Genomic DNA, 25,429 nt, shown 5'->3' on the forward strand with positions numbered 1-25,429 from the left:
AGTAGGTGGTTCCCTAGATCAGTTGGGTGGGAGGTCACCTGGTCTTGATGGGGTTACACTTCCTCTGAAGTAGCAGGTTCATAGCTTAGGGGTACTCCTGTATCCTTTGCTGTCGCTCAAGGCTCAGGTGGCATCAGTGGCCCGGAGTGCCTTCCAGCAGCTTCCGCTGGTGTCCCAGCTACGCCCCTATGTGCACAGGGATACCCTAACTACTGTTGTCTATGCTCTGGTAACCTCAAGGTTAGATAACTGCAATGCGTTATACGTAGGGCTGTCTCTGAAGACAGTTTGGAAACTTCAGCTAGTGCAGAAATCAGCAGCCAGGTTGCTCACCGGAGCAAGACAGTTTGAGCATATTACACCGATCCTGATCCAACTGCACTGGCTACCAATTAGTTTCCGGGCCCAATTCAAAGTGCTGGTTTTGACCTATAAAGCCTTAAAGGGCTCAGGACCACAATATCTTAAGGACCGCCTCTTTCCATATGAACCTGAGATCACCTTCTGAGGCCCTCCTTCGTGTGTCCCCTCCTTGAGAGGTCCAGAGGGTGTCAACACAAGAACATGTCTTCTCTGCAGTGGCTCCCTGCCTGTTGAATGCTCTCCCCAGGGAAGTTTGCCTGGCTCCTTCATTATATATCTTTAGGCGCCAGTGGAAAATTTTCCTTTCTAACCAAGCCTTTGGCTGACCTAATAAACATTCTATACTCTTTAAAATGTGGGTCTTTTTTGGAGGGGTGTTATTGGGTTGTTGTTTTTATTTTGATTATATATATTGTAGTCTTTATGTTGATCTTTTCTGTGAACTGCCTCTGGGTATAGGGCATTATATAAATTCAATAAACAACAACAACATATGTGGGGACAGGGCTGAGAGCCTCCCCGCAATCTTGAGGGGCTGAGCCTCATCGGGCCCCTCTGCAGTGGTGGCGGACCTTGGCGGGCCCCACAGCCTCCTCCTGACATGTGCGACATCGCATGTGTGATGTCATTTGTTATGTACTGAAGTTCTCACCCTGGGCCAGCAGGGGAATACTGTAGGTAGTTTTCACTCAGGTCCACATATGCAAATAAAGGATTGAAAGTGACATTCAGTGATTGGATAGTTACAGAAAGTTGTTACTGTTGCTTTGTAGTTGAGCTCTATATAAGCAGGTTGGCTGAACCCTTCAGCCCAGTTCTGTTCTGGGCCTGTGAATAAACAAGAGCTGTTTGAAGAATCGCTGTGTCGTCTGATATGTTCACCCACAACTTAACATCATTTGCATGCAATGAGCTCCCCCCTCATGCCGAGCGGAACTCATCAGCTCTGTAGCAGCAGGAACCACAGCTTGTGCTATTGCTACTACCCATCTCCACTAGCCCCAAAGGCTATGTTGGAGAGAGACATTCATTTCCAGAAACAACACTAGGAACAACATGGCGGTCAGGGACGGGGAGCATGGAAGATGAAGGGCACCCTTCTCACCCTTAACCCGCCCCGTGTGCTTGCAAACAGTGCAATGCCCCTGCTACTAATAATTGCCATATTTTTTGCTCTATAAGACGCACCAGACCACAAGACGCACCTAATTTTTGGAGGAGGAAAACAAGAAAAAAAATATTCTGAATCTCAGAAGCCAGAACAGCAAGAGGGATCGCTGCACAGTGAAAGCAGCAATCCCTCTTGCTGTTCTGGCTTCTGGGATAGCTGCGCAGCCTGCATTCGCTCCATAAGACGCACACACATTTCCCCATACTTTTTAGGAGGGAAAAAGTGAGTCTTATAGAGCAAAAAATACGGTAATATTTGCAATATCCCAAATGCCTCTTCACCTTCCCTCTAGCTGAGGCATGCACACATGTTTCTATCCCAAACTGTTGGAAGGAATGCAGTTCTGAACATCTTCCCCTTCTTATTTTTAGGCTGTGAAGAGTTACTGAAGGATGCATTGTCTGCTGAGGGCCTCAGACCTCAGCGCTACGAGACGGAGTATGTGGATTACTACTACCAGGTAAAAGGAGTCTCTGTTTTTAAAACCTCTGTGTGGAATTGGTCGGCAGAGGGTGGGAAGTCGAGCATTCCAGCAATTTCTTCCACTTTGCACAAGGCCTCTTTCTGCTCATGTTACCCAGTTGCATTTATGGATAGTGGATGTGGCAGTCATCAACTCAAGGTGAAAACATTGGGAGAGCCAAACAAGTTATTTGAAAATTTGAGGGCATTTCAATGGTCCTGAGTACTCATTGTATTTCTAGGCTCTGGGGACAAGAAGTGTTATTTTCATGCAGATCAAGGTACACATGGTGGAGATTGCAAAACTGAAAATTCTTTGTTGATGGAAACAGGGTTTGAGATATAGCTTGCCCGACAAGGTCGTGGTGGTTTCACATTTGGGATATGAAAGTACTTACAACGTTTTGCGTAGCTTTTCTGACTTGAAGGTCTCTTGGTTTAGAGGAGCTTCTCTGTTGTCTAGTAGGTTGTACCAGAAATGACAATGAGACCACAACCATCGACTCAGTGGAATTATGATGGATGTGTACATCCTGTTTCATTTCTGATCGTAAACTAGATTCTAGTTGAGTGAGCTTTCCCCAAAACCAGATGTTTGCAGGTGGAAAGTTCTGCTTCAGTTATTGGTGGCACCTGACAGATGAATAGTGTGGTTCAAGACAACACCAGATTAAGTTTTCTGAAGGGTACACACGCTCAAACACTTATGGTGTTTTTAATATTCTTTTGGGAGCCTCCCAGAGTGGCTGGGGAAATCCAGCCAGGTGGGCGGGGTATAAATGATTTATTATTATTATTATTATTATTATTATTATTATTATTATTATTATTATTATCTGTTTCTGCTCCTCCTCCTCCAATCCTCTCCTGGTCGTGGGAGACAGTGGAGCAAGAGAGGTGGGGGCAGGAGGATGTGGTGTGGAAGGCCTTGACTATACCTGCCAGACCTACCTCTCTCTGCTGCTCCAGCCAGGTGAGCTGACCTCCATTGCCAGAAAGAATTCAGCATGTGATGAGCCATTCAGCCACAGTTCTTTGAATAGGTTGCAAAATTTTGGCATGGCAGCACATTGTGTTGGGGCCCCTACAGAAAACCGCTGGACTTGCCACTGACTGCCTCTTTGTGAAGGCGCTGAGAATCCTAAATCAGGATTCAACTCGTAATAGGATTTGTCCCAGTGCTCAAAATTGAGAAAAAATGTGAAGATGCAATCCAGGGTTGCCTGATGGAAACTACACCTCAGACTAGGGTGGTTTGACTTTACTTCTTAATAAATGCAAGACAAAGTGTTTCTGAGATATGGGGCCTGCTAGAAATCTCCTAGCTTTCCCTTTAAAAGTAATTACGTGTTTTTCCGTGTATAAGATGAGGGGTTTTTTTATTAATATATTATGTTAAAAATTTGGGGTCGTCTTATACACAGATAGTGCAGAGGGGGGACGGGCTCAACAACTCTGGGCAATCCTCCCCCCAAAAAAAACTTAACTCCTCTTGGCAACCTCCCCTCATTTTCTTAATTTTATTGTATTATATTGTATTTTATGCTTTTTGTTGTTGCATCAATTAAGTGTTTTAAATTTGTTGTTAACCACCCCGAGCCCGGTTTTCTGAACTGGGAAGGGCGGGGTATAAATAAAAATTTATTCATTTATTTAATGTGGAGTCCGCCAAAATAGGGGGTGGCTTATACACGGGGGCGTATTACACACGGAAAAATACGGTATTCTTTGGATTGTTGTTACCCTGTCCTAGTGCCTTGCATGCATTCTGCTTCTTGGGTGGCGATGAAGGGACTCACTGCCATGCCTGCTAACGTCAGTAAAAAAATATTTAGCACCATCTTTGGGGGTTTTAATTGGTCTTGATATGCACATAGACAGAGGAGCATTGTAGCATTACCAACAACCCTGCCTCTGCCAGGGGGTCTGTTTTCTAGGTTTCCTTGTGCTCATCCTCAATGAAACAGAAATCAATAATTCCTGGGATGTGTGCCATGCACTTGTTTTTTTCTATTTGCTGAGAGCTGCTGTCAAAGAGCGTGATCCTTTGCTCTACTGCACAGAGACACATCACGCAGCATCAGACCTTGTGCGCTGGGTCCAGAGCAGAGATGATCCTGCCCTGCCCGCCCCCTGGTAAAAGTAAACGTGGTGGCAGCAGTTATTAGCATGACTGCGCGGTTGTGGGGGCAGCGTAGCCCAGGGGAGTGGGGCAGGGAGGCAGCTGCACCCCCAAATCCATAAAACTAGTAAAAAGCATTGAAAGTACTCAATTAATTAAGATTCTACACCCACACACCAAGCAGAAGTCTGTTTCAGTTTGCATTTCTTAATGCAGAAAGTATTCATCTGATGTATGGAGATCTTTCCTATTCTTCTTAATTCAAGTGGGTTCTGGAAGCTTCTCTGCGTGAAAGGAACAAGCAGAAGGTTCGTGATGTTTGGGTTATTCCTTCAAAGAAGCTGAGCTTAAACTGGTTTTGTTATCTCTTCTGCCAAGTTTCTTGGAAATCTCCTGGAAATCTTATTGCTGAAGAAGCCCAATGGAAGAAATGAGGGTGTATCCTGAGATCTGGTCTATCATCAGCTGCCTGGTTGTTACTAAGTAGCTCTGTTTGTTACACTCTCAAGACGTAGGACTATGCAGAAGGCAAGTTCGTTTGTTAGACTTTTAAGGCATAGGATGATGCAGAAGGAAGATATCAGTATGAAATGGCATTGCCAACAGGAACTGTACATTGTAATCGTTGGACTTGGCAATCTTTGGACTTGACTATCCTTGGACTTTATATAGAGAGGGTTATATAGAAGGTTAATAATAATATGATATGTTATTGCCATCAGGGACCGTGCTTTGCAATTTTTTGATACGACGATTAAATTACAGTTTTATTATATATAATGTTATGTTACTTTACAGCCAGTTACATGTGTGTTGTGGTATTCTGACTATTCAGTGGTACCCCTGGTTACAGAAGCTTCAGGTTACAGATGCTTCAGGTTACAGACTCCGCTAACCCAGAAATAGTACCTCAGGTTAAGAACTTTGCTTCAGGATGAGAACAGAAATTGCGCGGCGACGCGGCGGCAGCGGGAGGCCCCATTAGCTAAAGTGGTACCTCAGGTTAAGAACAGTTTCAGGTTAAGAATGGACCTCCAGAATGAATTAAGTTCTTAACCTGAGGTACCACTGTAAAAGTAAGGCCAGAAGGAGCCTGGGTCTTCACTTTTCTCTTTCTATCTCTCTCCCTTCTGGTGTGGTGTTCTGTACATAGTATGCTTAGTGTTAAGGTTTAGTCTTATTATAAATCATTGTAAGTTTGAGTTAAGTCTGCTGTAGCTGGATTTCTCATGGACAGTGCCAATCCTGAATGTGCTGGATTTGTGACCATTATGCTCATTTGCCCTCAGTAGCAGTAAAGCTCTGCTGGATGAAACACAATTGCCTCTTCATTGTACAGTGGTGCCCCGCAAGACGAATGCCTCGCAAGACAGAAAACTCGCTAGACGAAAGAGTTTTCCGTTTTGGAGGTGCTTCGCAAAACGAATCTCCTATGGGCTTGCTTCGCAAGACGAAAATGCCTTGCGAGTTCCTGCGGGTTTTTTCCCCCCTCCCCCCTTTTTCTAAGCCGCTAAGCCGCTTATCAGCTGATCCAATAAGCCAATAAGCCGCTAAAAGCCTCTAATAGCGCTAATAGCGCTAATCCTTCAATGGGCTTGCTTCGCAAGACGAAAAAAACCGCTAGACGAAGAGAATCACAGAACGGATTCTTTTCGTCTTGCGAGGCACCACTGTACTTTCTTGTGCTTGCTGCCTTGTTGCAAAGCCGGCCTGGGAGCTGAGTGCCTGGTGCTGAAGGGGAGACAGTCTGCCGTGCAGGCCCAGCAGCACCCACTGCTGCCTCCCAAGGCAAGGTGCTTGCCACACAGTCACCTGTGGCCAGTCTCCATTGGGCCACTAAACTGGAGGCATCCTCTTCCCAGGCCCAGTGGGACAGTTTGAGGAGTCGCCTCTCTTTGGGTGGAGGACCAGAGGTGGTGACGGCTGCGGCCTGGCAGACTCCCAGGGAAGAAGAAGAAGAAGAAGAAGAAGAAGAAGAAGAAGAAGAAGAAGAGGAGGAGGAGGAGGAGGAGGAGGAGTTTGGATTTGATATCCCACTTTATCACTACCCGAAGGAGTCTCAAAGCGGCTAACAATCTCCTTTCCCTTCCTCTCCCACAACAAACAAACTGTGAGGTGAGTGGGGCTGAGAGACTTCAGAGAAGTGTGACTGGCCCAAGGTCACCCAGCAGCTGCATGTGGAGGAGCGGGGATGCGAACCCGGTTCCCCAGATTACAAGTCCACCGCTCTTAACCACTACGCCACACTGGCTCTGGAGAGGAGAGGAGGTTGAGGGAACACTCCACAAAGGGGGAGGGTGTTCAAAAAAGGGTGAGAGGCTTCCAGCTCTGCAGGCAAGGGGTGACCTAACTGGGCTCCTGAGCCCCACAGGGGTGCTGCAGAAGGAATGCAGTTGGTCAAGGGAGCCGTGGACTCAAAAAGCTTGAAAACCGCGGATCTAGACAATGCTTCATTTCCAAAGGAGTCAGTTCTTATGCTTCAATTCACTTCAAACTGCGCAATATTTAATATCTGCAACAGAATGGCTATGGTTCACACTTCTTCTTTTTTAAAGTCCACTTTGCAAGGCAGAAATGCAAGAACTAAATGATTCCTGCACAGAGAAGCACCTTTAGCTGTTGCATTTCTGGTTGTCATGCAGTTAGTTATTAAAGTCCATTAAAGGTAACAACACAGGTAAGGATGGAAGTGGCCACTTGAAGAGGAACTACATGAGGGTTACTTACCGTATTTTTTGCTCTAGAAGACTCACTTTTTCCCTCCTAAAAAGTAAGGGGAAATGTGTGTGCGTCTTATGGAGCGAATGCAGGCTGCGCAGCTATCCCAGAAGCCAGAACAGCAAGAGGGATCGCTGCTTTCACTGTGCAGTGATCCCTCTTGCTGTTCTGGCTTCTGAGATTCAGAATATTTTTTCCCCTTGTTTTCCTCCTCCAAAAACTAGGTGCGTCTTGTGGTCTGGTGCGTCTTATAGAGTGAAAAATACGGTATTCTTCCCAGTTCGCCAAGGGACACAACAGTTGCACGGTGCCCTCCACAGGCTGAAGCCTCAAGCAAGCAGGCTGTTGACAGATTAGCTCCTTCTGTTTGTTTCCTTTCTTCCCTATGGTCATAGCATTATTAAACAATACATATATTTTTCATTCAGCTTTTTAAGGGACTGCAGTTAAAGAAAACATACGCGAGGTAATGTGGATTCACTCAAACACCAGTGTTTTCCCCCCACACCTCCACAATTAATTAAGACAGCAACATCAACTCGCATTATGCTGCACAGAGTAAGACAACAAAATAAGACAGCGCTGAAGAGACGAGCGAGGGAGAAGAAAGAGGAGAGGGGAGGGGAATGGATGAGCAGACCAGTTACAGTGGTACCTTGGTTCCCGAACAGCTTAGTTGGCGAACAAATCTGCTCCCGAAGACCGCAAACCCGGACGTGTTTTGGCTGTCGGCATTGTTTCCAGGGCCAATCAGCCCATCAGAAGCCGCGCCTTGGTTTTCAAACTTTCGGAAGTTGAAAGGACTTCCAGAATGGATTGAGTTCAAAAACCAAGGTACCACTGTACTTGTACATTGTTTCAGTTCTGTTTCAGTTTTTCTGCCCGGGTGAACCAGCAGAGGAATCCAAAGCCTGCTTCGTGCCACACGGCATCGTTCTCTTGGGTGACATTTGACTAAGTCTGACTCGGAGTAGCCCAACTAAAATTAATGAACATTACTAAGTGGGCTTGATTAATTTAAGTGATTCTAAGTAATAGAACGGAGAATCATCAGAGAGGCTGAGGGAAGTCAAAAAAGAGGATGTTGGTGATAAAAAAGATGTTTGTTTTGTATGTTTTTTATATTGGAAAATTAATAAAAATATTATTTTTTATTATTATTATTATTATTATTATTATTATTATTATTATTATTATTATCTTTATTGTCATTGCCCCCTCTCGGGGACAACGAAATTACTTGGCTGCTCCATCCACCCAGGTAGGGCACTCCACACAAAATCAAAACAACTATAAAAACACTAATTAAAACACATAATTTAAGTGATTCTGCTCTGATCAAAACTTAGCTGTGTTCCATCAGTGGTCCTGTGAATGCTCCCTCCGGGTTTGTTTGCTTTTGAAAGCCTAAGCTCACGGCTGTGATGCTGAGAAATGGCCACAGAGTGTCAGTGTTAGGCAAAGTAAGGCACCTGTATGTTCTCTTGGCTCCCTCCAGCTTCCCATATTCTCTTTAATGAGCAGCTGCTGCTGTTCAGTCTTGGGGTGCCAAACTCTCCACCCCAGAAGAACACAAGGGAGGAAGAGATGTTATTTTAAGCATCCCAGGGGATTCGGCTTTGTCAACAACAATGAGAGTGCCTTGTAATGTGACCTAGCAGAGTGTTGGTGCTAATTTAATGTTGAATAGCAGGGTGGTTGCTTAAACAATGTGCAACTTAGGTTCCTAGTCAGCAGGCAATTGCAGATATATCCACAGCTCCTGTTTTCCTCCAGCTGATCTCATTGGTGTGTCTGTGTTTTCCACGTCCAAAACTTTTCCTCCCCCCAGATTCTTGCCAATGCAATGGGAAGTGCCATGGCAGAACATGGAACCCATGAAGACGTTGTGTCAAAGAGTCAAAGCAAATAATTAGCAGGTGTTATATATTTGATGTTCAACATGACACTGGTTGTTCTCTGTATATTGGATAGGGAGCATTTGATAAGTCAGTGGGTGTGAGCCCTGAGCCCATTTGTGCTGCAGAAAAAGAACCGGAGAACCTGATATTTGTCTATGCATTGTGACAATCCTTTGTTAGAAGGATACGAGGCTGTAGCAAGCGTACCTGGGATGTGGCGTTGCTGAATGCCAGTGGCCTGAGCGTGCGCGATTGGCTGGTACAAACATTGCATGAAATGGCGATAGTGGTTGTGTGAATGGGTGGAAAGCGTGAGACTGGGTTAGTGGGTGGGAGGCGATGCTAGTCCTGCTCACAGTAGACCTGCTGAAGTTAATAAACCTGATGAACTTGGCTTCATTAATGTTCAGTGAATCTAAGTAGGACTTAGCTGAACGCAAGCTAGAGGGTGGGATTCGCCTAACCAACCCCATCAACAGAAGCCCTGGGCAAGGACTTCTGCTTGTGTAAATGGGATTCCACCCATGCCTCCCCACACCACAAATTGGCTTGGGGGGACCCCCCCCCCAAGACACAGCTCAATAATGGCACAAAACTAGCATTAAACTTCGGCATCTGTTTGGGGGCGGATTCAGAACCTTGGGGTTAATGAAGTTAGATACAATGGTGCTGCTCATTGGTTAAGATTCTCATGCGGCGCTGGCGCTGAATGCTACTGGCTGCTCGTTCCTTCATTCACATTTATACCCCCCCCCCCGCGCCGCCACCCTTGTTTGTGCCCTTGCAGGCCCTCTATCTCTCTTCCTCTCCCCCACCCCCTTCTTAGCTGTCAGTCTGCCTCCTTAGCAAGGTAAGGAGCTAATTGTATTTCAAAAGGTGTCAGCCCAGTCTGGAGCAGTTTCTGCATACCTGCCAAGTGATTCAATACACAGCATGAACAAGGGGGTGGGGAGTGTTGAAACATGACAAATAAATTGGGTCGGCTTCTGGGATGGAGCCCAGCACACCAGCTGATCTGTGGCTTAGAAAATATTTGCTGGAGCAATTAGTGAGTTCCCTACTGAGGCTCCAATCTTTCCCTTCTCCTCCCCTCTCTCAAATCCTGCTGAAAGGGTCAGTTGGCCATCATCTGCTGACACTCAGACCAGGTCAAAAAGATAAAAAGGGTGGGGTAATGGTTGTGGCTCTGTTTCTACGCAAATTAGCAGCTTCTAGGAGAGGGGGAAGTGAAGGGCTGGTTTTTATTATAACCCAAACAGGTTAGCACCGTAAGTCTCAACTGGAATCAGAAGTAGTGGAGACGAAACTGCCTTATACTGAGATAGGCCATCAGGTCCATCATTCCAGATCAGAACTGGCAGCAGCTCTCTGGGATTTCAGGCAGGGAACAATCCCTTCTCCACCTTGGCATGCCAGGACGCAGATGGCTCTGTGGTCTAAACCACTGAGCCTCTTGGGCTTGCTGATCAGAAGGTCGGTGGTTTGAATCCCCGTAACAAGGTGAGCTCCTGTTGCTCTGCCCCAGCTCCTGCCAGCCTAACAATCTGAAAGCATGCTGGTGCAAGTAGATAAATAGGTACCACTGTGGAGGGAAGGTAAATGGCATTTCTGTGTGCTCTGGTTTCTGTCATGGTGTCCTGTTGCGCCAGAAGCAGTTTAGTCACGCTGGCCACATGAACCGGGAAACTGTCTGTGGATATACGTCAGTTCCCTCAGCTTGAAAGCGAGATGAGCGCTACAGCCCCATAGTCGCCTTTGACTGGCCTTAACCGTCCAGGGGTCCTTTAGCTTTACCTGGGGCCTTTTGCAAGCTATGACTCTTCCATCTAAAAAGCCAGCACAAATCTTTGCCCTCCTTAGGCATGCATAGGAAAAGGAGAGGTGATATTTCAGTCTTATCCCTCACATTTCTTGTATTTTGTGTTTCCCCATCATTCCCTGGCTTCCTTGCTTAAACCCTTCTGCTGTAATACAGTGGTGCCCTGCAAGATGAATGCCTCGCAAGACGGAAAACTCGCTAGATGAAAGAGTTTTCCGTTTTGGAGGTGCTTCGCAAAACGAATCTCCTATGGGCTTGCTTCGCAAGACGACAATGTCTTGCAAGTTCCTGCTGGTTTTTTCCCCTCCCCCCCTTTTCTAAGCCACTAAGCCGCTTATCAGCTGATCCGATCAGCAGATAAGCCGCTAATAGCGCTAATAGCGCTAAGCCGCTTATCAGCGGATCCGATCAGCAGATAAGCCGCTAAAAGCCTCTAATAGCGCTAATCCGCTAATCCTTCAATGTGCTTGCTTCGCAAGATGAAAAAAACCGCTAGACGAAGAGAATCACAGAACGGATTCTTTTCGTCTTGCGAGGCACCACTGTATTAAGAACGAGAGGGTTTCAAGAGAAGTCTGTAGGCAGGCATGCCCCCTTGCCCCCGGGACAGTGGGTACCCAATGCGTGCTGATCTGCATCACTTCCACATGTCATGAGGGTGTGCCACTGTGCCCATGCTGTGGAGCAGAGCCTCGGCCCATTCACTGAAAATTTGTGGGTGCCATGCCATCCCATAGATGGCCCCTACGCTAGTAGCTGTCAAGGAGTTAGCAAGTTATAGCTGTTTTCTAAGATTAGGAGAACACACAAATGGCCGGTCTCATGGGCTCTTGAATCCTTTATCCCAGAGATGGGTTGTCACTGTCCGGTCTATGGGCGATCGAAGTCCCGGCTGAGGACATCGGGACCAGGGGCAAGATGGCGGGGTGGGAGCAGGAACGAGAGTCCAGAAGCCAGGGTTCCGAGGGTCAGGAAGCAGGGAGTCACGAAGTCAAGGGTCCGAGGATCAAGAAGCAAGGAGTCAAGAAGTTGAGGTCTGAGGTTCAGGAAGCAAGAAGCCAAAAGCAGCAAGGCAGGAAACGAGTTGCTGTGGCCAAGAGCCCAAGGGAAATGCTGACCTTATAGCCCTTCCCGGCTCTTGCCACCAGGTGCAGTGAGTTATCAAGCGGCCTCACCTGTGAGGACTTGTCTCTCCAGGCCAAACTCAGGAAGGCCCCAGTCCTGCGAAGCCCTGCTGGTCACAGGGCCTGTCTCCTGCACGCACTCCTGACATGCGCCAAGAGCCACATTCCATTTTGGGCAGCCCTCTGGGGACTTTAAGAAAAGCAGAAGCAGCTTTGAAGGGAGGAGAGGAGTTTAGGGATTTCTCCCCTCTCTCTCTCTCTCTCTCTCTCTCTCTCTCTCTCGGATCACTCCTTGCTTTTTAGCTTCCGCTGTCGGTTGAAATAAGTCATCTGAAAGATGCTTAGTGGACAAAGGGGACCCAGGGGCACAGCAACAGTGATGGCAAACCCACATTAACAGACATTTCACATGGCAGGAAAAATCGATCGTTATTTTAAGTGCTGCGGCCAGCGCTAGCCCTAATTGTGTTTGCTTGAGGGGAGGAAGGCCTGTTGCGGGAGGGTATCCTGTTGATGGGGGAGAGGGGCAAAATGTCTGTTCATCTCGCAAGGGTGCTGTGAGTTCAAAACATGGCAGCCTGTGGTGAGCTCTGGTGTGGGCTCCTTCCTTGCAGAAATGGTGGGACAGAAGCACATCATGTAAATAATGCTCTTTGTTCTCTCCCCCACACTTAAAAAAACAACAATTCACTGTTCCGTTCTGGCTTTGGTTATATCTCCAGATGTGTGGCATTTTATGTATCGCATCTGAAGATGAAAGTTCCCCACTTCCTTCCTTTGCCCACCGTGCATAGTCAAAAGCAATCAGCTCAGCATCTGTTTGTAATCGCTAGGCACAAAAGGGGTCTGCATTTCCTTCCAGCAGACTGATGTTACTAATCCGGAGGATGACAAATTCAGCAGTGAAATAGCTTACCAAGGGAGACTGTGCAGAGTCCCTCTGCATGGAAGTTTAAAAGGAAAAGGGATCAGTCAAGGATGCTTATAAGGATACCCAGTGAGAAATCTATTTCATCCTTTCCATCATCATCATCATCATCATCATATTTACTACCCCACTGGAAATCATTGCCGCACACTTGAAATGGTCCAGTCTAAATTCTTAAGACAGATTCTAGCCGTTCCACCATGCGCACCAAATGCGGCCCTACGGCTGGAGACTTGCCTCCTCTCCGTCGAAACCCGAACCTGGCTAAGAACATTTAACTATTGGCTTTGCTTAAATTTAAACCCATCCGGACTACTACCTCTAGTAGCACGAGATGCACATAGAAGTCGGTGGTCCAAAGTAGTGCATCAAAAACTACTTATGTGTGGCCTCCAAGCACAGCATCTCCTGAAAATGGGTCTCCCCAAGGCAAAAACTATTATTGATCAGCGCATGAAGGATATTGAGCAGCAAAATAATCTGGCCTATATTAAGAAGAAGAAGAAGAAGAGTTTGGATTTGATATCCCGCCTTTCACTCCCCTTCGGGAGTCTCAAAGCGGCTAACATTCTCCTTTCCCTTCCTCCCCCACAACAAACACTCTGTGAGGTGAGTGGGGCTGAGAGACTTCACAGAAGTGTGACTGGCCCAAGGTCACCCAGCAGCTGCATGTGGAGGAGCAGAGACGCGAACCCGGTTACCCAGATTACGTGACTACCGCTCTTAACCACTACACCACACTGGCTCTCCACTAATATTAAGAAATTAAGCACTAATATTAAGAAATTTAGTGCTTGGTACGCTTATCTGTCCCCCTCCCACTTTGATTTTCGGGCACCTTATTTGTCTACTCTAACCATTCCAAAACTCAGACGGGCCTTCACACTGGCCAGACTAAATATGTTACCCTCGGCTATTCTTGAGGGTAGATATCAAGGAACTTCATTCGAGAACCGGCTCTGCCCCTGTGGAGCTGGCTGCGTGGAGACTGTGTCACACGTCCTCTTGTCTTGCTCCCTATATAAAGATCTCAGGGACGAGACCATCGCGCCGCTCCTGTCTGCCATCCCGGGCCACTCTTGCGAAGCCAAGCTGTTCTCACTCCTGGCCGACCAGAACGGCACGACAACAGAGAAGGTTGCCAAATTTGTCGAGAGAGCAATGAGATTGATAGCTGCTACCTGAGCTGCTACCATTAGCGTCGTCGCCCAGATTCCTCTCCTAGGATTTTACTATTATTATCGTTATGTTTTGCTACTATTATTTCGTCGTCCCCTAAAATGTATTTTGTATAATTGACTTTTTAGTTTTATTCTTTGTGTGTTGTATTGTTGTTTTATTGCTATGGCCGATGGCTGCCGCAAATAAAGATTCTTATCTACCCCACTCTCTGCCACTATCAGCATTATATTTATTATGCCCCCCTTAATAATAATAATAATAAATTTTATTTATATCCCGCCCTCCCCAGCCGAAGCCGGGCTCAGGGCGGCTAACAACAATCAAATAATCAAACAATCAAATAATCCCAATAAAAAAAAATTCCTTCCAGTAGCACCTTAAAGACCAACTAAGTTAGTTCTTGGTATGAGCTTTCGTGTGCATGCACACTTCTTCAGATACACTGAAGATACACAAATAATCCAACATTCTAAAAACATTTCATTATAAAAATTAATTAAAATCAAATTAATGGCAACCGTGAAGCAAAATTCTGTGCAGGTTGCCAGAGGAGGGAGTCAGGCTGTGCCCTGGCCAAAGGCCTGGTGGAACAGCTCTGTCTTGCAGGCCCTGCGGAAAGATGTCAAGTCCCGCAGGGCCCTAGTCTCTTGTGACAGAGCGTTCCACCAGATTGGAGTCACAGCCGAGAAAGCCCTGGCTCTGGTTGAGGCTAGCCTTCTTCTTCTTCTTCTTCTTCTTCTTCTTCTTCTTCTTCTTCTTCTTCTTCTTCTTCTTCTAGCGATCACTCGTAGCTGAGTCAGATTGTCTTCCATGAACATGGTTTTAAAAGTGAGTCCGTAAGTGACTGTGGAGGCCAATTCTGGATCCACACGTCCTTCCACAGTGGGGACATAGGTTTCCGGGCAGGAGCTGATCATGGTGAGGGTTTGCCAAACCCTCTTTATCACCTTTCGTCCTGAGTCTGAGCGTCTTCAAAGTCCATGCTGCCTTGGGTAGAGGCTGTTCTCCAATTGGAGCACCCACCGGCCAGTGTTTCCCAATTGTCGGTGTTTATATACCTCAGTTATCGAATGTCTCGGCTTCCAACATATCTGAAAAGGTAATACAACATTAAGCATTAAAAAAGTTCCTTATTCAGAGCTGCCAGCAGATGTCTTCTAAAGGTTGTATAGTTATATATCTCCTTGGCTTGGCGGTCACATAACCAGTCACATAGCTAGGGGGTGGGATGGGGGGGCTCACTGGGTGGCACTTACCTTGGGGGCAGCACGCCGGACCCCAAGGTGTTGCCCATGTCCAGGCACCCCACAGCACAATGCACCGTTCCCCAAAGCAGCGTGGCCCAGAGCTGTACTCGCAGGGCACTGAGTTGCTGCATCCCCCCACCGCCGCCACCAGAGGGCGGCTCAGAAGGACACAACTGGCGCACGCTGACCCTGTGAGCAGGGCTGGGCCTGCAGTGTGCCTGAGCCACTGTGTCTCTCCTGGGAGTGATGCAATGGCTTGGACATCTGCAGGCACCGCGCTGCCCGAAAAAGCAGTGTGGGGCTGGCCTCTGCCCGCTGCCTCCCCCTCAGCTGCCCTCCAGGCTCTGTGATGCTCGATGAAAATGCAGCACATAAGTCTCTATGGCGAAACCTTTTTGTTTGTCTATTTTGAATATCTTGTATAATTGATGATATTGATACTTCTAGATTCGAAGCCGATATTTGTTGTTGTTGTTGTTTAGTCGTTTAGTCGTGTCCGACTCTTCATGACCCCATGGACCAGAGGACACCAGGCACTCCTGTCTTCCACTGCCTCTCGCAGTTTGGTCAAACTCATGCTGGTAGCTTCGAGAACACTGTCCAACCATCTCGTCCTCTGTCGTCCCCTTCTGCTTGTGCCCTCCATCTTTCCCAACATCAGGGTCTTTTCCGGGGAGTCTTCTCTTCTCATGAGGTGGCCAAAGTATTGGAGCCTGAGCTTCAGGATCTGTCCTTCCAGTGAGCACTCAGGGCTGATTTCCTTCAGAATGGAGAGGTTTGATCTTCTTGCAGTCCATGGGACTCTCAAGAGTCTCCTCCAGCACCATAATTCAAAAGCATCAATTCTTCGGCAATCAGCCTTCTTTATGGTCCAGCTCGCACTTCCTTTTTTTAAAAACATAATTTTTATTAACAGGCCAATCAAATCACATTATTTCAAATCACATTAATTCCAAATTATACAGCCAGATTTTTAAATTTTGTTGGGGGTACCCATACATCAAGCTCCGAACGAGGATCCAAACATCACTTCTATTACTGCTTTAAACAGTTCTATCCAGATAGTCTCTTTATTACTTTATTCATCTTCTTGTTGTTGTCATATATTCCTTTCTTTGCGATCTCTGATAATCTTCACAAGCATGTTGGAAGCAAACGTCGTCTGTGTGGGTTTTACACACTCCACAAGTCATATCTCATAGGGACAGCCGCCATTCCCCTCCTCCTTCAAAAATTTATCTTCGGTCTGCCCTTTAGTTTTCCCAGGCTTGTCAAATATCTCATAGAGGGCTCTGCCTGGTTAAGATCGCATTCCAATCATCATTCACATTCCAATGATCCTGGTCCTCCTCCCTCCATCTTTCTTAGACAAGCCTGTCTTGCGAGACGCCATTTTAAAACTGCGTCATAGAAATTTTCCGTTCTCCGATATTTATCAGTCCTCTCTTTGATCATTAATTCATCCCACACAGTTTTTAAATTCCTGCTTGTGATTAGTAAAATACGGCGATTCTTCTTTCTTTGGGGTGGAGGGTTATTAGTACTCACATAAGACAAAGAAAAGAAAAGTTTTTTCCTCCAACCCCCTTCTTCACTCCAGACATACCAGTCTCTTAATGGCGCTTCATCACTTGATTTGTCATGCCCCGCCGCTCCGATCCCAGAGATCCATTAATCAGCAGTCTTATCTCTCGAACTTTGCTTGATGTATGTGCTTTAGCTTCTTTCCAATTATATATTTCCAATTATATTTTCAAGCTAAAGCGAACCAGCACGCGCAGATTGGAGACAGCGTCTGGGAAGAGCCGACTTCACCGAGGGCTGTGCCAAGTGGCCGGCACCCCCTTTTTTCGAATCCGGGGGTGCATTATGGACACCGCTGGCAAGGCAGTCCCCCCCCATCTCCTTGGGGGGTCGGGAAGACTGCATACTTCCCATAGCATCCTCTTAATGTGGGACAGAGAGATGTTATTGTCGGCCATCTTCCATTGCGCCACCTGGTGGCCCCCCGGTCCAGCTCTCACTTCCATACATCACTACTGGGGAAACCATAGCTTTAACTATACGGACCTTTGTTGGCAAGTTGATGTCTCTGCTTTTTAAGATGCCAATATAGTAAATTCTAAATCTAAAACACTCTCCAAAGCATACCGACTCCTCCTTGACTGGGAAGTCAAGGAGGAGGAGGTCACTGCAGCTATGGTTAAATGGTTGCAAGACTTTGGGTACACAATAACCATGATACAGTGGGAACATCTGTAGAAAACAGATTGGAAATTTATAGCTTTTTACTCTTTAACTACACCCCTGTGCAAAAAGGCCCCCTGGGCAGTTAAGTCCAGTCAAAGGCGACTACGGGGTTGCGGCACTTATCTCACTTTCAAGCCAAGGGACCCGGCGTTTGTCCACAGACAGCTTTCCGGGAGATGTGGCCAGCATGACTAAACCACTTCTGGCACAACGGGACACTGTGACAGAAACCAGAGCGCACGGAAACACTGTTTACCTTCCCACCTCAGCGGACCTATTTATCTACTTGCACTTTGATGTGCTTCCGAACTGCTAGGTTGGCAGGAGCAGGGACCAAGCAACGGGAGCTCACCCCGTAGAACTGCCGACCTTCTGATTGGCAAGCCCAAGAGGCTCAGTGGTTTAGACCACAGCGCCACCCACGTCCCTGGTCCTATTCCATACTCTCCAATATTTCTCCAATGAACATAGGGACATGCTAAGGAAAAGTGGGACATTCCAGAATCAAATCAGAAACCGAGACGACTTCTGTAAATCCGGGGCTGTCCCTGGAAAATATGGACACTTGGAGGCTCTGTAACCAAGCTCTGGAGAGGTGGGGGACCTAGAGAGTTTGCATTCCGAGCAATGGCAGAGAATTTTTGCCACTTAATCCTTGCTGTTTGGGGTGGGAGCAAGGAGACACTTAGTGACTCTTGCAGTGATTTTCCACGTCTCTGCGAGCAGAAAAGCTCCATTCTGCTTTGTTTCAGATGTGATTATAGGAGCAAGGTTGCACTGGGAATGAACATGTTGCCATTATTTATAGCTATAATCCTATTATAAAAGTATAACACAGTGCTAATAGACGGGCCACATATTTCCTTCTCTGACTCTGGGCTTATTGTTCCTACAAAGTGCAAGGCTTTCGGCAATTCATCTTCGCTGTCTCTCCACCCACCCATCCTGCATGCGCAAATGTGCTCATACAGCATCTCGAAAGCATATTCCCTACAATATCCAAGAAATCCCCAAGTGGACAATTACCCAGCGTGGCAGAAGAATAATGCACCACCTACTAGGGACTAATTTAAATGGAAATTGCCCGCGTTCACCTGACAGTCTGCTGAATTACATGCTGAATTTCTACAGCCACATGCTAAGAGCCAAGTGCCCTCCCTTTCTTAGTAAATAAAAAGCATGCATAAAAATTATCAACCTCCTCGGGGTTTAAATACAACAGTAAATTGAGCAAAAGAGCTCTTGCGTCTCGTTACAAAGGCAAAAAGAGAAAAGAGTCGTGGTGAGTTTCTGCAAAGTGATCTTGTGTTTAAAAAATGGTCTGTTTTCAGTGAAGTAGGTACTGTCTTTGAATGGGAGCATAATAGACCTCCGGGTGGATTATTTTATCTCGTATTTCTTACTTTGCTATGCTGCCCCTACAGGCCAAACACAGTGGTGCACTTTTGAGTACAGTAACCTTCTCATTTTCTGTGATTGCATGTGTAGGATCTCTTAACTGGCACCTGATAGGAATTCTTCCCAACCTCTACATTAATTTTCCAAGAGCATCTTCCAAGCTGTCTCAGATTTGGGCGTAATTGTTGCAATGTCATGCAACTTGAAGCATATCCTATGGGCGATGTGCATGCCCCCTGCCTTTGCTAACGTGACCCAGATATTGCCGGTGTACTAATTGGCGGTGTCTGTCTGCAATGTAATAATTCCCCAAAGTGCATTTAGTACAGTTTGAACTGGAGGGGGAGATAACTGCCAGGAGCTCGTCCTACTCTCGAGTAGGACCCTGGCAGAGAAACATGCATGACTGGCATGTTCCCTCCCTCCTGGTCAGTCGTTCGGGAGCTTCAAAAGCTTCCTTCAGCCTGAACATCACAGCAACCGATGCCAACAGACATCGGCAAACTTAGGGATCCGCAGAGTCTTCGCAGCTTGCGTAACAGACTTCAGCAACTCAGCATTTTGGCTAATCTACTTTATTTGGCTAATCTACTTTAACCCGATAGGAGGTTATTTCCTTCCACTTTGGGGAGAAAGTGCAGCTCTGCACACAATCCTAAAAGATTTCTGCCCTCCTTGCACACTGAGAGGATTTCAACTACAGTGGTACCTTAGGTTACAGATGCTTCAGGTTGCAGACACTTCAGGTTACAGACTCCACTAACCCAGAAATAATGCCTCGGGTTAAGAACTTTGCTTCAGGATGAGAACAGAAATTGCGCGGTGGCAGCGGGAGGCCCCATTAGCTAAAGTGGTACCTCAGGTTAAGAACAGACCTCCAGAACGAATTAAGTTCTTAACCCGAGGTACCACTGTAGTGGAGTGGAGAGAGCTATTCTTATTCAAGCATTTAGTTGGGCTGGGGTCATTGGGGTGTAATGAAAATGTAGCAGGAGAAAATAGCACCTGAAAAACCATTGTAGGCATTGCTCTCGAGAGATTTGTGCAACTCCATTGACAGCTGCTGAGATATCACTGTGAAATTTCAATTAAAAATTAAAACATGATACAAATGGTTTGACCTTTGCTTAATAAGGATGCAGAACTACTGCATGGAAGAAGAATTGTGCAAGGAAAAAGTTTTCCATCTGGGAAAGCCAAATGTAGAGGTTCTGAGAAGAACCCTTGTGTGTGCAAGCAGCAGAATGGGAAGAAATGTGTCGTCGTCAATCTGAGATCCCGGAAAGATTCATGGCAGCATCGCATGGAGTGTGTTCAGGTTTCCGCAACTTGTGAGCCATCAAGCTGGCATACGTATATGCCAGCCCATTCAGGTGCTGGATATAAATTGTCCTAGGTTTCTGTTGTTGTTGTTGTTGCTGCTACCTGCCTGAGACTTCAAAATACAGATGGAATGCCAAGCACCTGGCTGAGAGATGTTTGCTTCTGGGATGATAGCTGAAATAGCCTTCGACCATATTCACTGGGGGTTCTGAAGCACAGCAGATATCAATTCCCTCTTCCTGTAAGCTCCCACACCAGCAAAAAGGAGTAAGGTGCCCACCCACCTTGGCTTTCTGGTAATTATACCTTACAGAGTTGTGTGGCAGTTCCCTGGGTCATTTGGCCCTTTTTAATAGTTCCCCTTTCTCCTAGAAAAGCCAGGCAATACTTGCTTCTAAAGTATAAAAATAACCATGACTAAATGGGCACAAGATATAGGTCATAACCTAATGTTTGAAGATTGGGAAAGACTGTGGAAAACTGATTTAAAATTTACAGACTGGTCTTTGCTGAAAGAAAACTACATGAAAATGATGTATAGATTGTATATAACACCAGTGCAGATAGGAAGAATGTATAAAACCGGCTCAAATATATGTTGGAAAGGTAAGGAAAAAGAAGGGACTTTTTACCATATGTGGTGGGATTGTAGTAAAATTTTTAAAAAATTGGGAAATGATATACAATGAGTTGAAGAAAATGTTTCAATTAACATTTGTAAAAAAAAGCCCGAAGCATTCTTGTTAGGGATTGTGGGAAAAGACTGGCCATGGAAATTGAAAAACATCTTCATGTATGCGACAATGGCGACAAGAGTCTTAATAGCACAAGGATGGAAGAACAAAGAAATCCAGACCAAAGAACTGTGGCACGAGAAACTAATGGACTATGCGGAATTGGCAAAATTGATACACAAACTATGTGATAAGGACAACTGTGACTTTAAAGAAGAATGGGAACCTTTTACAAAGTACCGTACTTAAAGAACCAACAAAATGAACTGGACTCCTTGGCAGGTTTTGAATAAATATACACAAATTTATTATTGGTAATGTCAGGGAACTGACATCGGAGGAAAGGGAAGTGGTAAGGCTCCCAGAGACTGGGAGAGAGTCAACAGCCAAAGCAGGGACCAGCAGGGGGAGCGCGGGGTCTCTGGAGGAGGATCTCAGTAATGCTGAGAGAGACGCAGCAGCCCAGGCAGGAAGCAGCAGGGGAGAGAAAGGGGTGAGAGACACTTCGAGCGAAAATAGCGGGGAGGTGTCAGAAGCAACTGCAGGGAGACCCATACTTCGCCGGAAGCTGCCACGTCGTGAGTCCAGGAGACGCGTTTCCGTTAAGGAACTTCTTTGCTGGAAGCGCTTCCGCAGACAGCCACTGTCAGACTCTACTAGTGACTAGAGCAGACATGTCTGAGGAGCTCTGTCACACACAGAGGTTTGTGGGGTCGCACAAACTCTGAAGGGGCACAATTTTAAGCACAAGCAGCTAACCATCCCCTGACAGCAGTCTGACAGTCTCTGTACGCTGCCTGTGCAGGAGAAAGCATCATGAGCAACCCAGTCGGAACCGGAGACGCAGGGGTTGGAGCTGGTCCAAGCTTGGAGGAAAGGTATCAAGCTCTGGAGGTCCAACTTGCGCTGCAGACGGCGAGGCTCGAGGAGAGAAGGGCTCAGGATGCTGACAAAAAGGGGAGAACCACTCAGTTCCCCAGAAAGGTACCAGGATTGGTGCAGAAGTTTGGGGGGGACCCCAAGGATTACCATGCCTTTAGGACTGAGATGCAATATGCTCTGAATGTGCAGTTTGATGAGTTCCCTGATGAGGAATCGCGAGTTGCGTTCGTAATTGGGCATCTTGAGAAGGGGGCGCGGGACTGGGTTCGACCCCTGATGGCAACGCACAACGATATCCTAAAGGACACTATGAAATTCTTTCGTGCAATGGATATCATGTTTTCCAGCGATATTGAGGAAGGGTTGGTACGCAGACAGCTAATGGCTTGCAAGCAGGGAAGCAGATCTGTCCGTGAGTACTGGACTGAATTTACCATGCTGATTCACAGATTGGGGTGGGATTTATCGGCGGCACCCATTCAGATGCTATTTGAAGAAGGTCTTTCTTCAGCTGTGAAAGACGAGCTGGCCAGGAGCCCCAGGGCGGGGTCTATGGATCAGCTGACCAAATCTGCGCTGACCATTGGAGCGCGCCAGGAGGCAAGAGCCTTGGAGAGGCGGGAAGGGAGAGGGGAACGTTGGAAGGAGTTACGCATTCCAGACATTCCTGAGCCAGCTTTCCCGCCGGCAGAGCCGATGGAAATCGGAACAGCCCGCGCGCGCGCAGTTTCAAAGCCCAGTGAGGGGGCGAAGAAGGAGGGAAAGGGAGCCCGGAAATGCTATCTCTGCCAACAGCCAGGCCACTTTGCCAGAGTCTGCCCCCAGAGGAAGGAATGGCAAGGGATGGTGGGAGCGGTTGAGGGGGAAGAGCAGGGAGAAACGGAGCAGGTAAAAGCCAACGCCTGGTTGCCAGCAGGGCACTGCAGCCAGGCCAAAGAGCAGTGAAAGTGCCCCTTCCCCAAGTGCCAGTGCCAGAAGCTCCTCGACCTGCTCTAGTGATTGAAGTGTCGCTAGAGCTGCAAAATGGACACCCCCTAAAAATAAAGGCGCTGTTGGACTCAGGCAGCTCCTGCAATTTCATGAGCAAGGAGTTTGCTGCTGAGCACCAGATACAGACTATCCCTTTAAGCAACCCCCTGCAGGTGACCACGATTGATGGCAGGGAACTGTTGGGAGGAGGCGTCAGCTTGCAGACCGTCCCAATGATAATGAGGGTGGCAAGGCACACAGAACTGATAGCGTTTAATGTGGCCACCTTGGGAGGCGCTCCCATTATTTTGTGAATGAGCTGGCTAGCCCTACATGATCCGCTGGTGGGCTGGCATCAAAGAGTGGTTTCCTTCGGTTCCGCACACTGCTTAGAACACTGCAGGGCGGAAAAGGGGTCAGCAGGGGCCCAAGCCACCCTAGCAGGGACGGAAGTGATGGAGAAGGGGAAGGTGCCACCACAGTATGCTGATCTCAGCGACGTGTTCAGCGAGAAGGAAGCGGACCAACTACCCCCGCATAGGCCCTTTGATTGCCAGATCAATTTACTCCCTGGAGCACAGCTTCCTGTAGGCAAGTTGTATGCCATGTCAGACAGGGAGATGCAGGAGTTGCGAGCGTTCATTGACAAGAACCTGAAGAGAGGCTTCATCAGAGAGTCCAAGGCAGCGGGGGGTAGCCCAGTGTTTTTTGTGGATAAAAAAAACACGGACAAGCCGAGGCTGGTATGTGACTTTCGGGCCCTAAATGCAGTGACAGAGCCGGCGGCTTTTCCTATGCCCAGGATTGATGATATTTTGACCAGGGTGCGAAAAGGAAAGATTTTTACAAAGCTGGACCTAAGGGGGGCGTACAACCTAATACGTATAAGGAAAGGGGATGAATGGAAGACCACCATGTTCACCCCTTTGGGGGCATTTGAATACCTCGTTATGCCTTTTGGATTACAAACAGGCTCCGCGTGTTTTCAAGCCTTTATGAACCATGTACTGGGGCCTTTGCTCTACAAGAATTGCGTGGCCTTCTTAGATGACGTGTTGGTGTATTCGGAGAATGAGGAGCAACATGTGAGAGACGTCAGAGAAGTGTTGAGCAGGCTGCAAGCCAACAGACTGTGGGTGAAACTGGAAAAGTGTCAGTTTCATACCAAGGAGGTGGAATTCCTGGGGTACCGCTTGTCAGACAAGGGGTTGGCCATGGACCCCGGCAAGGTTCAAGCGGTGCTGGAATGGAAAACACCCAAGACCAAGAAGGATGTGCAGAGGTTCCTAGGGTTTGGAAACTTTTATCGTAAGTTCATCCGAAAATTCGCCCACCTGACGGCGCCCATCACGGACTGTCTCAGCAGCAAAAAGAAGTTTGTTTGGACGGGGGAGGCGGAGCGAGCGTTTGAGGAACTGAAAAGGGCCTTCGCCTCTGACGAACAACTTCTACATGTGGATTTACAAAAAAAGCTGAGGGTCGAAACAGACGCTTCTGACAGAGCCATAGGGGCGGTGCTTCTTCTGCAGCCGGGGAAGGAGGGGTCAGAGTGGCGACCGTGTGCCTTCTTTTCACGAAAGCTGAACAAATCTGAGAGAAACTACACGGTGCACGACCGGGAACTTCTTGCTATTTATGAGGCCTTCCGGAGATGGAGGCACCTACTAATTGGTGCACAACAGAAGGTGCAAGTGTGCACGGACCATAAGAATCTAGAGTATTGGAGAACTGCGCGAGTGCTCAACCAAAGGCAGTTGAGATGGGCCCAGGAGTTCTCCAAATTTAACTTTGAGATTTGTTACGTACCAGGCCCGGAGAACGTTAGGGCGGACGCTCTCTCACGCAAACCTGAATATTTGGAGGGAGAGGGTGCACCCGAAGAGACCCATGTTATTCCCGAGGACCGCTGGGTGTGTGGGGCGGCTTTGGTGGGGCAAAGGGAACTGGTAGAGGGAACGGTGCAGGATGAATACGCCCAGGACAAACTCAGGGGTCTCAGGAGGGAGGGAGACAAACCCGGGGGTTTTGAGGAGAGAAACGGGGCGTTGTATTACAAGGGAGCGTTATACATACCGGAAGGGGAATTGAGGGAAAAGGTACTCAAGCAACTGCACGATAGCCCCACAGCAGGGCATTTTGGGCAACACAAAACCATGTGGCTGGTTACCAGGGAATTCTGGTGGCCCAAGGTCAGGGAAGATGTGCGTGAATATGTGAGAGGGTGTGACCGATGTCAACGAGCCAAGGGGGAGAGGCGGGCACCGGCAGGTTTATTAGAACCACTACCCACGCCGGAAAGACCATGGGAGGCAGTGGCAATAGATTTCATGACTGATCTGCCCAGGTCCAAAGGGAAGACAGCCATTATGGTTGTGGTAGACCTGTTAACAAAGATGGCCCACTTTATAGCCTGCTCACATGCGGTCACAGCAGAAGAAACCGCTAGATTGTTTGTGGAAAATGTGTTTAGGTTGCATGGTGCCCCCTTGAGGGTGGTTTCGGACCGAGGGAAACAATTTACTTCCAGGTTCTGGAGGAAGCTCATGAGCTTATTGCATGTAGAGGTGAAATTTTCCACTGCCCGTCATCCAGAAACCAATGGGCAGGCGGAAAGAGCTAATGGTGTCCTCCAGCAATATTTGAGGTGTTATGTGAATGACAGAGAGAATGATTGGGTGGAGAAGCTGGCGTTGGCAGAATTTGCCTATAACAATGCAGAGAACGTGTCCACGGGGATGAGCCCTTTTTTGGCCAATCACGGGTGTCATCCCCGAGCCTTCCCAGGGGGGGAGGGGGAGAACTGGAGCGTTCCTGCCGCAGAACAGTTCGTTGAAGA

General features: G+C 47.4%; 1 protein-coding gene across 1 annotated transcript in view; it reads left to right on the forward strand.

Moving 5' to 3' along the window:
• The first annotated feature begins 1,909 nt into the window (after positions 1 to 1,909).
• RAB11FIP4 (RAB11 family interacting protein 4) overlaps positions 1,910 to 25,429 on the forward strand; it is a 157,327-nt gene continuing 133,807 nt past the window's right edge. The window contains exon 1 of the mRNA XM_082212576.1: positions 1,910 to 1,994. The gene's annotated coding sequence lies outside the window, so the exon portion shown is untranslated. The remainder of the gene's footprint in view (positions 1,995 to 25,429) is intronic.

Source organism: Podarcis vaucheri (assembly GCF_965113315.1).
Source record: "Podarcis vaucheri genome assembly, chromosome: 2".
In the NCBI taxonomy this organism is placed as follows: domain Eukaryota; kingdom Metazoa; phylum Chordata; class Lepidosauria; order Squamata; family Lacertidae; genus Podarcis; species Podarcis vaucheri.